Source organism: Dipodomys ordii, unplaced genomic scaffold (genome assembly GCF_000151885.1).
Source record: "Dipodomys ordii isolate 6190 unplaced genomic scaffold, Dord_2.0 Scaffold94, whole genome shotgun sequence".
Classification (NCBI taxonomy): domain Eukaryota; kingdom Metazoa; phylum Chordata; class Mammalia; order Rodentia; family Heteromyidae; genus Dipodomys; species Dipodomys ordii.
This window is the reverse complement of record NW_012267310.1, coordinates 934,968-948,203: the sequence shown is the minus strand read 5'-3', so window position 1 is coordinate 948,203 and position 13,236 is coordinate 934,968. Positions and strand designations below refer to the sequence as shown.

Sequence of the window (13,236 nt, the reverse complement as noted above, 5' to 3'; positions counted from 1 at the left end):
TCCCAGCTATGCAAGCAAGTTTCCCAATCTCCTCATCTAGAGCCCCTTACCAGAAATTTTTGCTGACTTTGCAACTCCTCGAGAACCTTCTGCAAAGGATGTTTAATCCATCTATGGCTCTGCTCACTCCAGCACAATAGAACACCTTTCATCGTGGAGCAGACAATGGATTTGAGATTTCTTCAGTCAAGAGGCAGTCCATTCCATACTGGCTCATCTATCGAGCACTATGAATGAATGCCTTCCCCATGCTCAGAGTTTTGCTAAGGGTAGGAAAGGAGCAGAGGACAGTATTAGATATTGTCTCCACTCTCTTGGAGCTTATAATTTACCAGGGAAGAAAACAGAAGACGAATAATTTAAGGAAGCATTCAATTGCATTGGGTGGGAAGGTCAGTTCTGCTATTACTTTCAGAGTATTAGTTTGTGATGAGACACTGATTTGTTCAATTCTTTAATTAATGCCTATCTCCATCACCATTTCAGGATAGCGGGACTTCATTTTTTTTTTTTACCAATGTGGCTACTTAGTAAATATTTGTGAGTACATGAACTCAGTTGTTACTAAAGAAAAGCAATAATTTAAAAATTGTGATCTCTGTTCCATAACTCTTTCTGTGAGACCCATACTCTACCAGAAGATGAAGTTTCCAGGAATTTTTTTATATGTGAGGTGGAATCTCAGCACCTAGTGTACAGTAAGCACCTGTGACAGAGGAGACACAGATGAATCTTTTTTTTTTTTTTTTGACAGTCATGAGGTTTGAACTCTGGGCTTGGGCGCTGTTCCTGCGCTCTTCAGCTCAAGGTGAGTGCTCTACCACTTGAGCCACAGCACCACTTCTGGTTTTCTAGTGGTTTATTGGAGATAAGAGTCTCATGGACTTTCATGCCCGGGCTGGCTTTGAACCATGATCCTCAGATCTCAGCCTCCTGAGTAGCTAGGATTCCAGGCGTGAACCACCAGTGTCTGGCAAATAATCTTTTTAAAATGTTAACTTATTAAAAGTTTTTAAATGTAAATCTTAATTGAAATTGAGAATAGCAGTTTGGCTGGTTCCAATATGCACGGCAAAAAGAGGTTTTGTTATTAAGGGATTTATCACACATAACAACTAGCTTCAGAGCTGAATGATGGCAAGACTCTGGGACAGCATCTCTTTGGCGTATCTTGACTCTGGAGAAGGTTTCTATGGTTCCAAGCATCCAATCTTCACAGCAGCAAAGGCAAAGGTATCAAGAAGTCAGTGCGGGTGATGCTGCTTCTACTCCAGTTACCAGGGAGGAAACACTTTAGCAGAAGCTTCCGGAATGCCTCTTCTTATTAGCCACAACTAGGTTTCACTTCTACCACCAAGATACTGACTAGCCAAAAGGAGTGAGATTATTACTGTACTAGTTGGGGTCATGCTAGCTAGCTTCTAGAACAAAAACAAATTTCATTAGATGCAGAATGACTGACGTACAGTAGATTTTCCTTCCTCTAACGGTTGCAGCACTCTGAGGATTCAGGGCCCAGGCTATTTCCATCTTAGAGTTCCCAATAAGCGGCAGCCATGAGCAGCGGGGAAATGCAGAGAACTGAAAATGGTGAGTGGGATTATAAACGCTGAGAAAAAAAATTAACCTTTCCAACAGGCCCAGCGCTCCCCAAAGTCATGTAATGTCATGAGATAATTTTTTTGAGTATCTAAGGATTAATGATAAGCTTCATTACAGTTTAAGTTGGGTCAACAGAACAGTTCCTAGCGGGGCACTTGTGGCTCATGCCTGTAATCCCAGTTACTCAGGAGACCAAGATCTGAGGATCACGGTTCAAAGCCAGCCCAGGCAGGAAAGTCCGTGAAACTCTTATCTCCAATAAACCACCAGAAAACCGGAAGTGAGGCTGTGGCTCAAGTGGTAGAGCACTAGCCTTGAGATGAAGAGCTGAGGGACAGCGCCCAGGTCCAGAGTTCAAACCCCACGACCGACCAACCAAGCAACAAACAAATAGCAGTTCCTAAAACAACAGATCTTTAACTTCCCAACCCAGACCAGCAAACCACAGTCTGGATTGAGATCAAATACAATTCAGTGAACCTCACCCCTATTCCTGGGATAGCAACACTGCTCAAGAGCTTCTCCTGAGGAGGAACTTAAAGCTCTAAGCCCTTTACACTTCAGTAAAAACTTGTACCTGGGTTAAAAAAGCCTTTTAGTTCTCACCCTACTGGTGAACTGCTTTTTTTCCCCCATCCTGGGGCTTGAACTCAGGGCCTGGGCATGTCCCTGAGCTTCTTTTGCTCAAGGCTAGCATTCTACCACTGGAGCCACAGTGCCACTTCCAGCTTTATCTGTGTATGTAGTACTGAGGAATCGAACCCAGGGCTTCATGCATATTAAGCAAGCACTCTACCACTGAGCCACATTCCCAGCAAATGAGCTGCTTTCAGTTTATGGGATGTGGTTTCTTTTTCCAATAAACTTTCTTATCCTTTTCACTGTGCTCCACATCATGTCTTAATTCTTCTCTTATTAGATACAAGGATGGAGGTGCATTACCTGCATTGACTTGCAGGTTACATTTCCTTCGTCTCCCAATTTTATCATTTTTCTAAATCCCTCCAACATAATAGAGAAAGAGTATGGAGAAGATACACTGCTTTCCAACATTTCATCAGCAACAACTACTTTCATGTCCCATTTATGTGCCCAGGATGGGAAAAGCTTTGCTTCTTACTAGAAATACTATGCTATGGAAAGAGGAGCACATGGAATTTGGCACTTAGCTAGTTGTCTTTGCCAAGCCCTGACTTACTTGGACCAGAGCTTTCCAACAGGAAAATAATGTGAGTCACTTAGGTCATTGGCAGTGCTCTCTCTTTCTCTCTCTCTCTCTCTCTCTCTCTCTCTCTCTCTGTATTAATACTGGGGCTTAGACTCTGGGGCTGGGCACTGTCCCTTGGCATTCTTGCTCAAGGCTAGTTTGTGCCACAGATCCACTTCTGGCTTTTTGGTGGTTAACTGGAGATAAGAATCTCATGGAGGGGCTGGGAAGGTGACTCAGTGGTAGAGTGTTTGCATGAGGCTCTAAGTTGAAGCTATAATACCACCCAAAAAAATCTCGTTAGAAATAATTTTTGGTTAATTACCAGAATAAGTTATTGAATCAGAAGGCTGGTAGTAACTTCCAAATTTTGTTTTGAAATCTATCCTCCACCATAGTAAAAAAAAAACAAAAGGGGGGTGGTGGGGATAAAACGGTGTGACTACAATGAGAATAGAGGAACCTGCTGTCTAAGTGTTCTCCAAACCATTTTCTTCCAAGCACAAGAAATCATTTCTGTTTGTACTTTCTGTGAACAGTGAGTCAATTTTTTTTTAAAAAGTAAAGACAGCAGCCACAAAAAAATGCCTAGGCCATGAGCCAGAAGAAAAGGGGGAAATAGTGCCAACTAAGCATTACCTCGCCAATTTCATTAACAGTAAGAGGCCACACAACCAAAGTCACCCAAGTACAAAAAAGTCTGCTATCTCTTTCTGGCTTGGACTCTAAGCCCTGATGTCCATACTGACGGCCAAACCCACGCTGTGCATATAAAAACACGGTAGCCATGCAGAAGCCAGCAGTGTTCTCAGGCTATCTGTCCTAATTTATTCTAATTTTCCTTTCCCCATATTAATGCATGTTATGAAGAAAGATACACGGAAGGGCATGTGGGATGCCATCAAGATCATTGGCTTTATTCACCTTAGAAGCTGACTCCCTTCTACAAATGACAATGACAGTGGCTACTTTGTCTAGGTCTGTAGCAAAGCCTGAGTCATCTTTTTGAAAAAAAAAGTTTGCTTATTTGTTCTGCTTTAAGTCAGGGTTCTCTGGAAGGACAAAGCCAATAGAATGTATATTTATATATAATATGCATAATATATAACAGATATATATATATAGAGAGAGATGTAAAAAGGTATTTATTAGCTTATTTTGAACTACTGGGGGCTGGTTAGTCACATAATGGCTATCTACATGTTGGAGAACCAGAGAACCTAGTGACTGCTCATGTGAGAAGCTGAAGCCTCAGAAGGATGGGATTGATGATGTAGTCCAGTTGGAGGCTGAAGGCCTGGTGGCTACCTGAAAATGCTCTGGTGTGAGTCTGCATTAAAAGACTGAAGAAGCTCGTGTCTGCTACTCACAGGCAATGCAGCAGCCATGCATGTGCTCCTACAGAGAAAGGGCACCTGGAGAGTTGGCTAGCCTCCTTTCATCCCACTTCTACTCGACCTCTCCCTGGTGCTGGTCACACCCAGGATGCGTCTTTCCCCCTCCGTTTCTGTCCTACATGTCAATCCTTTCTGGAAATGTCTTCACAGATTTCCTCAGAAGTGTGTTTTACTAATCTCCAAGGCATTTTTCAATGTAGTCAAGTTAAAATTACGACTAACCATCACAAAGGTTTGAAAAGTTACCCTGAATTTCCTCAAACTTTTTTTTTTGGGTCCAGTCGTGGGGCTTGAACTCTGGGCCTGGGCGCTGTCCCTCAGCTCTTCAGCTCAAGGCTAGCGCTCTACCGCTTGAGCCACAGCGCCACTTCCGGCTTTTTTCTTTTTGCTTATGTGGTACTGAGGAATCGAACCCAGGGCTTCCTACGTGCATGCTAGCCAAGCACTGTACCACCCAGCCCGGAGCCTTCCTTCTTCGACACTTTCCTTCTTTGGTTCCTTCTGTCTTTATTTCTTTTCTCCCTCTCTCTATTTGCGGAAAGTCTCACAGACTTTCCTTCTCCAGGCTGGCTCTGAACCATGATCCTCTGATCTCAGCCTCCTGAATGGCCACGCTTACAGGTGTGGGCCATCCGTGCCTAGTGAGGTGTGGGTGCTTTCTTAAGCATATGCATGGTCCCGGGTTCTTGCACCAAAAATGAAGCAAGGTAGGCGAGGGAGAGGAGAGCGGGATAGTTGATGGGTTGTGGGGCATGATCTCAGCGTCTGGGTGCTCCCTTTTGCTCAAGGTTTGAGCTCTGCCACTTTGATCCACAGCGCCACTTCTGGCTTCCTGGTGGTTAATTGGAGAGTCTAGCAGACTTTACTGCTGGGCTGGCTTTGAACTGCGATCCTCAGATTTCACCTTCCGGAGCCGACAGACATGAGTCACTACCAGTGCCCGGTGAGTGCTAAGTGCCTTCTTAAGCACATGCATGGTCCAGAGTATCTTGCACCAAAAATGGAGTGAGGGAGGAAAGAGAGGGCTAGTTGAGGGTTTTGTTGTTGTTGCTGCCGCTGTTGGACCAGGCACTGCCCCCTGAGCTCCCTTTCCCTTAAAGGTAGCGTTCTGCCATTTTAAGCCACAGCGACATTTCCGGTTTTCTGGAGGTTAATTGAAAAGTCTGGGTGACTTTCCTGCCAGAGACGGCTTCGAACCTCGATCCGCAGATTTCAGCCTCTTGAGTGGATAAGATTACAGGTGTGAGCCACGGATTTTTATTGGTTCTTTTAACTTCTTCAGTCCAGCAGAGGAGGTTTGTTTATTTCATGGAGAAGCTTCATTTGAAACTCTGGGGGAATGCTTAAAGTTTTTGTGACTAGTTACAGATATTAGTAGGCGGGGATTGGCCATTTGGGAATAGATTCAAGTGATCCGCTTCTGGAAGGGCTTTAAACACTAAGCCAAGGGCTGCAAGGTGCTCGGCTGCCACCTCTCTCTTCTTGACCCAGGTGACCACATTCCGGCCCCAAACCGGACCCCCAGCCTTCCAGGAACCCAAGCGATCAGGTTCGTTTAGGTCTTCTCATAGCAGGAGGGGGCGCAGGCGCAAGTGCTTTAGCTGAACTAGGCAGGTGGTGGCCGAGGGCGCAGGCGCACTGGGCCGAGCGGCCAACGTGGGAATGGTCGGCAGAGGGCGCAGGCGCGCTGGTTGGAGTCGTTTGGGCGGGGCATCATCCCGGAGATTTAAGGGGTCCTTGAGAGAGCGGGCTTGCCTGGGAGCCCGAGATAGTGGGCAGGGCCAGGTTGGGGGTTGAGCCTAAGCCGTTCCGGAAGGAAGTGGTTCCGGGTCTCTCCGAGAAGCAGTGGCAGCAGTAGTTCCGCTGCTGTGAGAGGCGGCGGCTGCATGAGGGGCGAGGCCTGAGTGGCCAACGGCTGAGGCGGCGGCGGCGGCGGCGGCGGCAGCGGCAGCAACAGCAACGGCGGCGGTGGCGGTGGCGGTGGCGGGGATTTCCCGGCTGGGTGAGAGGCCGTGGCGAGCGGGCGGGGCGCGGAGACCCGAGCCGAGGAGGGTGTGTCTGTTGTCCGGGAGAGGCGGTTCTCCGGGGTGGCGGGTGCGACGGAGGGGACGGTACGGCTGTGTGGCTCGGCTTTTCGGGGTCCGGGTCTTCTCTACCCCCCCCCAACCCCTGAGCCAAAGCATTGCCTTGGCGGCGGCGGCGGCGGCGACGGCGGTGGCGGTAGCGGCGGCGGCAGCAGCGGCGGCGGCAGCAGCGGCGGCAGCGGCGGCGGCCCAGTTCTGGCTCCTCCGTGTCCCTTCGGCCGTGCGATCGTCCCCTGCTGGAGCCTAGGCACCTGCTACCGCTCCCACTTTTCCCTGTGGTGGGACAGACTGCGGTCCGTTTGGATCGGAGCGACTGTCACCAGGACGGACTGGGAGAAGGCGCCCTTGTTCTCACGGGGGCGGTGCACGCGTCGCCCGAGAGACCTGAGTCGCGGGTCCCCCCCCCCCCGCGCTTTGTCCTGCTGAGAAGCTCCTGCCGCGCAGAGGCCTTTCCCCCCTGATCATGTCTCCAATGAGTAGTGAAGGCTGCTCTTCATCGTACATGCCAGAGTAAAACTTGGCTTTGCACAAACGGGTACTGGAAATTGGCGCAGCTCGTGTGTTTCTGTGTGACGTATTTAGGGAACGGGGCCACTGTCACGGCTGTCTTGTCAGTAGGTCAAGAAGGAAAGAAATGGGAGCAAAACTTCTCCCCTTTAGTTTTCTTCTGCGGTGCTTTTCCAACTCCTTCCTAAGCGATCGGTTTTCCTTTCTAGAACAAATCACAAACTACAGGCAGAAAAATCAGAGTCTCCTAAGTTTCTGGTGAAATAACCTTTGCAGCATTTAAAACACAAATTTGTTTTGTTTGTGTAAGTACTGGGACTTGAACTCAGGCCCTTGAGCACTGTCCCTGAGCTCTGTTGCTCAAAGCTAGAACTAGCATTTGAGCCACAGTGCCACTTTTAGCTTTTTAGTGGTTAATTGGAGATGAGAGTCTCAGAGACTTTCCTGCCCTGGCTGGCTTTGAACCACAATCCTCAGATATCAGCCTTCTGAGTAGCTAGGACTACAGGTAAGAACCGCCAGTACCTAGCTTCAGTTTTTGTATGTTTTTTCCTTTCCTTTTCTTTTTCTCTGAGATTCAGGCGCATTTTGGTCTAAGACTGGGACTCCAACGCGGTGCTTGATGCTTTTACTCATTGCTAATCACTCTACCACCTGATTCTCACATCCAGCCCCTTTCCCCTTTTTGGAAACAAGTCCAAATGGAAAGACTGGAATTTGAAAAGGCTTGGCTGTGGCTTTTATTTATTTTGTGACATGAAGGTCTCTTTTGTTGCTCGGGTTGGTCTAAACTCCTCTATTACAATAATCCTCCTACTCCAGCTCTCAAAAGTACTGGGGTTACAGGTACATGTCACTGCTGGGCTATAGTGCTTTTTTTGTGGATTGTAGCGGCTGAACTCTGGGCCTGGGCGCTGTCCCTCAGTTCTTTAGCTCAAGGCTAGCACTCTACCACTTGTGCCACAGCACCACTTCCGGATTTTTCTACTTCTGTGGTGCTGAGGAATCGAACCCAGGGCCTCATGCATGCAAGGCAAGCACTCTAGCACTGAGCCACCTTCCCAGCCCATGCTTTATTTTTTAACGGTATTTTAATAGTAATTGCATGGTAAAGTTTTATTTTATTTTTATTTTTTTCTTTCCTTTTTCCATACCACCTTCTCTCTTTACTTCCCCTCATTTTTTTTTTTGAGAATGTTATGGAGGAATCAAACCCAGAGCCTGGAGCATGCTACCCAATCATTCTACCTCTGAACTATGCCCCATACCCAGTAATGCTTTATTATTACTATTATTATATTTTACTACTAAAAGTTTCTTTTGAGCTCCTCCTAGTTTCACAGTGTCCCTCAGAAATCTTTAAAGTTCTTTTTAGCTGTTTTCCCTTATGTTGGGTGATTGTAAGAGTCAAATGTTCTCTTGTACTTAGAGCATAGATTTAAGGATCATTGTTTTTCAAGTAAATATCTATGTTCAAAAGTTGTTTTGTATCTCAGCACTTGGGATTCTGAGGTAGGAGGATTGCAAATTCAAGGCCAGTTTGGCAACTTACTGAGATCCTGTCTCAAAAAAACAAAACAAAACAAAACAACCCCGGAATCCAGGGGCTGGGAATGTGGCTTAGTGGTAGAGTGCTCTCCTAGCATGCAGGAATCGCTGGGTTGGATTCCTCAGTACCAACTACACAGAAAAAGCCAGAAGTGGAGCTCTAGCTCAAATGGTAAACTGTTAGCCTTGAGCAAAAGTAGCTCAGGGACAGTGCCCAGGCCCTGAGTTTAAGCCCCAGGACTGTCAAAAAAAATTTTTTTTAAAAAGGATTCCACATGCTTGTGGCTCAGGCATGTAATCCTAGGTATGCAGGAGGCTAAGATCTAAGGATCATAGTTTTTAAGTCAGCTCAGGCACAGAAAGTCTGTGAAACTGACAGAAAGCCAAGAGTGGAGGTGTGGCTCAAGTGAGAGTGCCAGCCTTGAGTGAAATAGCCACGTGAGACTTTTGAGGCCCTGAGTTCAAGCCCCAGTATCTGCACCAGAAAAAGAGAAAAGGTTCTAAAGTCCTTTCCCCACCCACTTTCACTCCTTAAGTTTGAAGTTTCATACTGCTGCCCTAGATTCTATTCAAAATAGTGTCAAGTGGGTCTGGGGGGAGTAGCTGTGTGTTACAGCATGTACTTAGTGTTCAGGGCCTTGTGCTCAACATTCAGAACCATACGGAAAAAGAAAAGCAAGAGTTCTGAAACTAGGAGAATGAATGAATCTGCGTGAAGGTTAGAAAATATTTCAAGGCACTCACGCTGTATAAAGCAAAGGGGGCAGATATAAAGCTAAAACACAGCCCTTGGTCTCGTGATAAAGTAAACAATAGTATTTATGTGCTAGAGGCTAGAGCTTGTCCAAGCAGCTAGAGTGCATAAAAGCTGATTTCCAAATTTAGATGGCAATTTTAGATGGGATTTGGTATGTCAACTACTGTTGAGTGTGCTGAAGATCAGTTCTGCTGACAGGGCATCTAAGTAAGTGACCAGGTAGTCTCCCCAGGATCATTTTCTTTTTCCGTTTCTTTTTTTGTTTTTGGTCGAGGAGCCTGAACTCTGGGCTTGGGTGCTGTCCCTCAGCTCTTCAGCTCAAGGCTAGTGCTCTACCACTTGAGCCACAGCACCACTTTAGCTTTTTCTGCTTATGTGGTGCTGAGGAATCCAACCTAGGGCCTCATGCATGCAAGTCAAGCGCTCTACCGCTGAGCCACCTTCCCAGGCCCCCCCAGGATCATTTTCTGCAGGTAGGAGTTGTAAGGTAGAGAAGTGTTAGTATTAGAGTCCCAGAGCATGGATTCTGTCTTTGGAGCAGATAGTTAACCTTTCTTTGAGTTGGTTTCTTCAATCAAGTTATAGAGGTAGTCCCAGCTTTCACAAGTACTTGTGAGGATTAAATAGGATAGCATTTGTATAGCACTTAGCAAGCCAAGAATGGTTTATGACCATTCTTATCACCAGAGACTTGGGCTTCTCTGGGAATGAGGCTAGGGCTCTTCCTGGTTCCTCCAGACACTGGCACTTAGTAATATTTGCTAAAATAATGTAGAATATGACCACTGATGAAAATTCAGTTGGTCCCAAAACAGGAGATAATATGTAAATATAGAATATTGGAGTTAATATTAAGGAATAAAGAAAACCACACTAATTGGACAGACTTGTCTCTCTCACTGTTATTCTACCTTAGCTCCCTAATGCCAGGCAAATAGTCTCTTCTTATCAAGAATAAATCTACCCAAGTTGATCCCATTTCAGAACCTCCCTAGATCCCCTTACTGCTCTGCTGCCACCCAGATTTTCTCCTTACTTTCTCTGCCTGACTGTTTAAAGTAGTTATTAATAGCCTTCTCAGTCTCTTGACTTTCTACTTACTCTATGCAGCATTTGCCTTGGATGTCTCCTTTTCTTGAAACAACTCTCTTTATTTTCTGACATCCTATGTTTTCACACAAAGTTCCTCTCAGTCTCTCTTTGCTAGTTTCTCTTCATTCTAAGGTGGATATGTTTGCAGGCTTGATCCTTTTTATGCTAAACTGTGTCTGGAATAACTTATAGTGCATAGAGGCCATCTGATATTTGGAGGTTTGCTCAGGTACCCTGAAACCATCTGGGCCTGATGCTTTTTATGAGATTGTTCCTTATATAAATTTTTTTTTGCCAGTGGAAATTGGTCTGTTATAGCTTTATAATTTAACAAGGTAAATTTAGAGAGTTTACTTTTTAGCAATGTATACCTTTCGTCAGGATTTTAAAACTTATTTGGTAGATGATTTTAATTTTCCTTTATTGTTTTATATATTTTTACTTTCTTCCATTTTTTTCATCAAGAAAAAGTTATACAGATTAAAAAAAAAGAGGGCTGGGAAGGTGGCTCAGTGGTAGAGCGCTTGCCTTGCATGCATGAGGCCCTGGGTTTGATTCCTCAGTATCATATAAGCAGAAAAAAGCTGGAAGTGGTGCTACAGCTCAAGTGGTAGAGCGCTAGCCTTGCTGAAGAGCTGAGGGACTGCGCCCAGGCCCAGAGTTCAGGCCCCACAACCTACAAAAAAAAGAAAGAATATAGTAGTAATATGTAGTATATAGTAGTATTTAATGGTTTACTTTTTAATGACAGAATTCTAAATTATCTCATTTTAAATTATTTTCCTTATTCTCTTTATTTTTACATAAGAAAGTTGAGTATTTGCAGATTTTGGGAAGAGAGAGAGAGAGAGAGAGAGAGAGAGAGAGAGAGAGAGAGAGAGAGAGAGAGAGAGAGAGCATCCTGAATCCCTTTAGGTGACTGCAAAGAAAAGTTAACAATAGTGGTTATTACTTGTAGTGCCTGCCTCTAATTCTACCTCTCTCTGTCTTTCTTACAATGCTTTGTTTTGGCTTTTTGTTGTTGTTGTCATTGTTGGTCGTGGGGCTTGAACTATGGGCCTAGGCACTGTCCTTCAGCTCTTTAGCTCAAGGGTAGTGCTTTACCACTTGAACCACAGTGCCACTTCTAGCTTTTTCTGTTTATGTGGTGCTGAGGAATCAAACCCAGGGACTCATGCATGCCAGGCAAGCGCTCTACCACTGAGACACCTTGCCAGTCCTTTGCTGATAAATTTTGTTTAATCATTTTCTTTTCTTTAAAAATTTTTTTTTGTTGGTTGTGGGGCCTGAACTCGGCCAGGGCACTGTCCCTCAGCTCTTCAGCTTAAGGCTAGCACTCTACCACTTGAGCCACAGTGCCACTTTTGGCTTTCTGGTTGTTTGTTGGAATTAAGAGTCTCACAGACTTTCTTAACCTGGGCTGGCTTCAAACAGTGATCTTCAGATCTCAGCCTCTTGAGTAGCTAGGATTACAGGCGTGAGCCACTGGTGCCCAGCTTCACTTTGTTCTTCTTCTTTTTTTTTTGTCGGTCGTGGGGCTTGAACTCTGGGCTTGGGCGCTGTCCTTGTGCTCTTTAGCTCAAGGCGAGCGCTCTACAGCTTGAGCCACAGCACCACTTCCGGTTTTCTAGTGGGGGGGCGGGGGGGGGTTATTGGAGATAAGAGTCTCACGAACTTTCCTGCCTGGGCTGGTTTTGAACCTCTATTCTCAGATCTCAGCCTCCTGAGTAGCTAGGCGTGAACCACCGGCACCCAGCTATACTTTGTTCTTCTTTTGGTCATATTTCATTGTAGATATAATCTACGGTTTTGTTCTTTCATTTATTGCTTTGGTGTTGTTTGGGTTGTTTCTATCTTTTGGCTGTTATGAGTTTGGTCCTGTGATAATATAGAATTTTATGTGGACATTTGTCTTTTTTTTCTTTTGGTTACATACCTGGATTGAAATAGTTGGACCATATGGTAGCTATATATTTTAACTTTCTGAGTAACTGCCAAACTGTTTTCTCAAGTAGCTGTGCCATTTTACATTTCACCAGCAATGGATGAGTGATCCATTATGTCTGTTTCCTCAAAATACTTGTTATTATATATCTTTTTGATTATAACTATCTTTTTTTTTTGGTCGGTCATGGGGCTTGAACTCTGGGCTTGGGCACTATCCCTGCGCTCTTCAGCTCAAGGCTAGTGCTCTACCGCTTGAGCCACAGTGCCGCGTCGGGTTTTCGAGTGCTTTATTGGAGATAAGAGTCTCACAGACTTTCCTGCCCCGGCTGGCTTTGAACCTCAATCCTCAGATCTCAGCCTCCTGAGTAGCTAGGATTACAGGTGTGACCCACCTGCACCAGCTATAACTATCTTTATTGGTGAAAAGTGACATTCATTATGGTTTAGATTTACATTAGCCTAATGACTAGTGATGTTATATGCCTATTAGCTATTTATGTTACAAATATTTGTGCTGGTCCTAGGGCTTGAATTCAGGGTCTGCACTCTGTTCCTGAGGGGTTTTTTTTTTTTTCTGAAGTCTAGTGCTCTACCACTTGAGCTACTGCTCCACTTCTGGATTTTTTGGTAATTTATTGGAGATAAGAATCTCATGGCCTTTCTTGCCTGGGCTGGCTTTGAACCACAACCCTCAGATCTTAGCCTCCTGAAGAGCTGGGTTTATAGGCATGAGCTACTAGCGCCTGGCTATTTTGTGTGTGTGTGTGTGTGTGTGTGTGTGTTTATGTGTGTATGTGTGTATGTGTATGTGTGTGTATATTCATATGCCTGGATATGTGCTTGTCTGCACGCTGCTGGTAGTGAGGCTTGAACTCTGTATACACTTTATCTTTTAGACTGGCACTCTACTGCTTGAGCCAGAGCTCCACTTCTGGCTTTTTGATGATTAATTCTATTTGAGTTTCATAGACTTTCCTGCTCAGGCTGTTTTTGAACAATAGTCATTAGATCTCAGCAACCTGATTAACTATCATTTGCTCATTTTTTGTGTGTCAGTCCTGGGTATTTTTTTGGGGGGGGGTCCGATCGTGGGGC

At 45.2% G+C, this 13,236-nt stretch overlaps 1 protein-coding gene across 2 annotated transcripts in view; it reads left to right on the top strand.

Moving 5' to 3' along the window:
* The first annotated feature begins 6,176 nt into the window (after positions 1-6,176).
* The window catches only part of LOC105993313 (chromosome unknown open reading frame, human CXorf23), a 59,286-nt gene continuing 52,226 nt past the window's right edge, over positions 6,177-13,236 (top strand). Inside the window, exon 1 of one of the 2 annotated variants that reach the window (XM_013026540.1) lies at positions 6,177-6,208. The gene's annotated coding sequence lies outside the window, so the exon portion shown is untranslated. Of the gene's footprint in view, positions 6,209-6,246; positions 6,259-13,236 lie in introns of those variants that run through there. The other variant, XM_013026541.1, reaches the window with a different exon arrangement.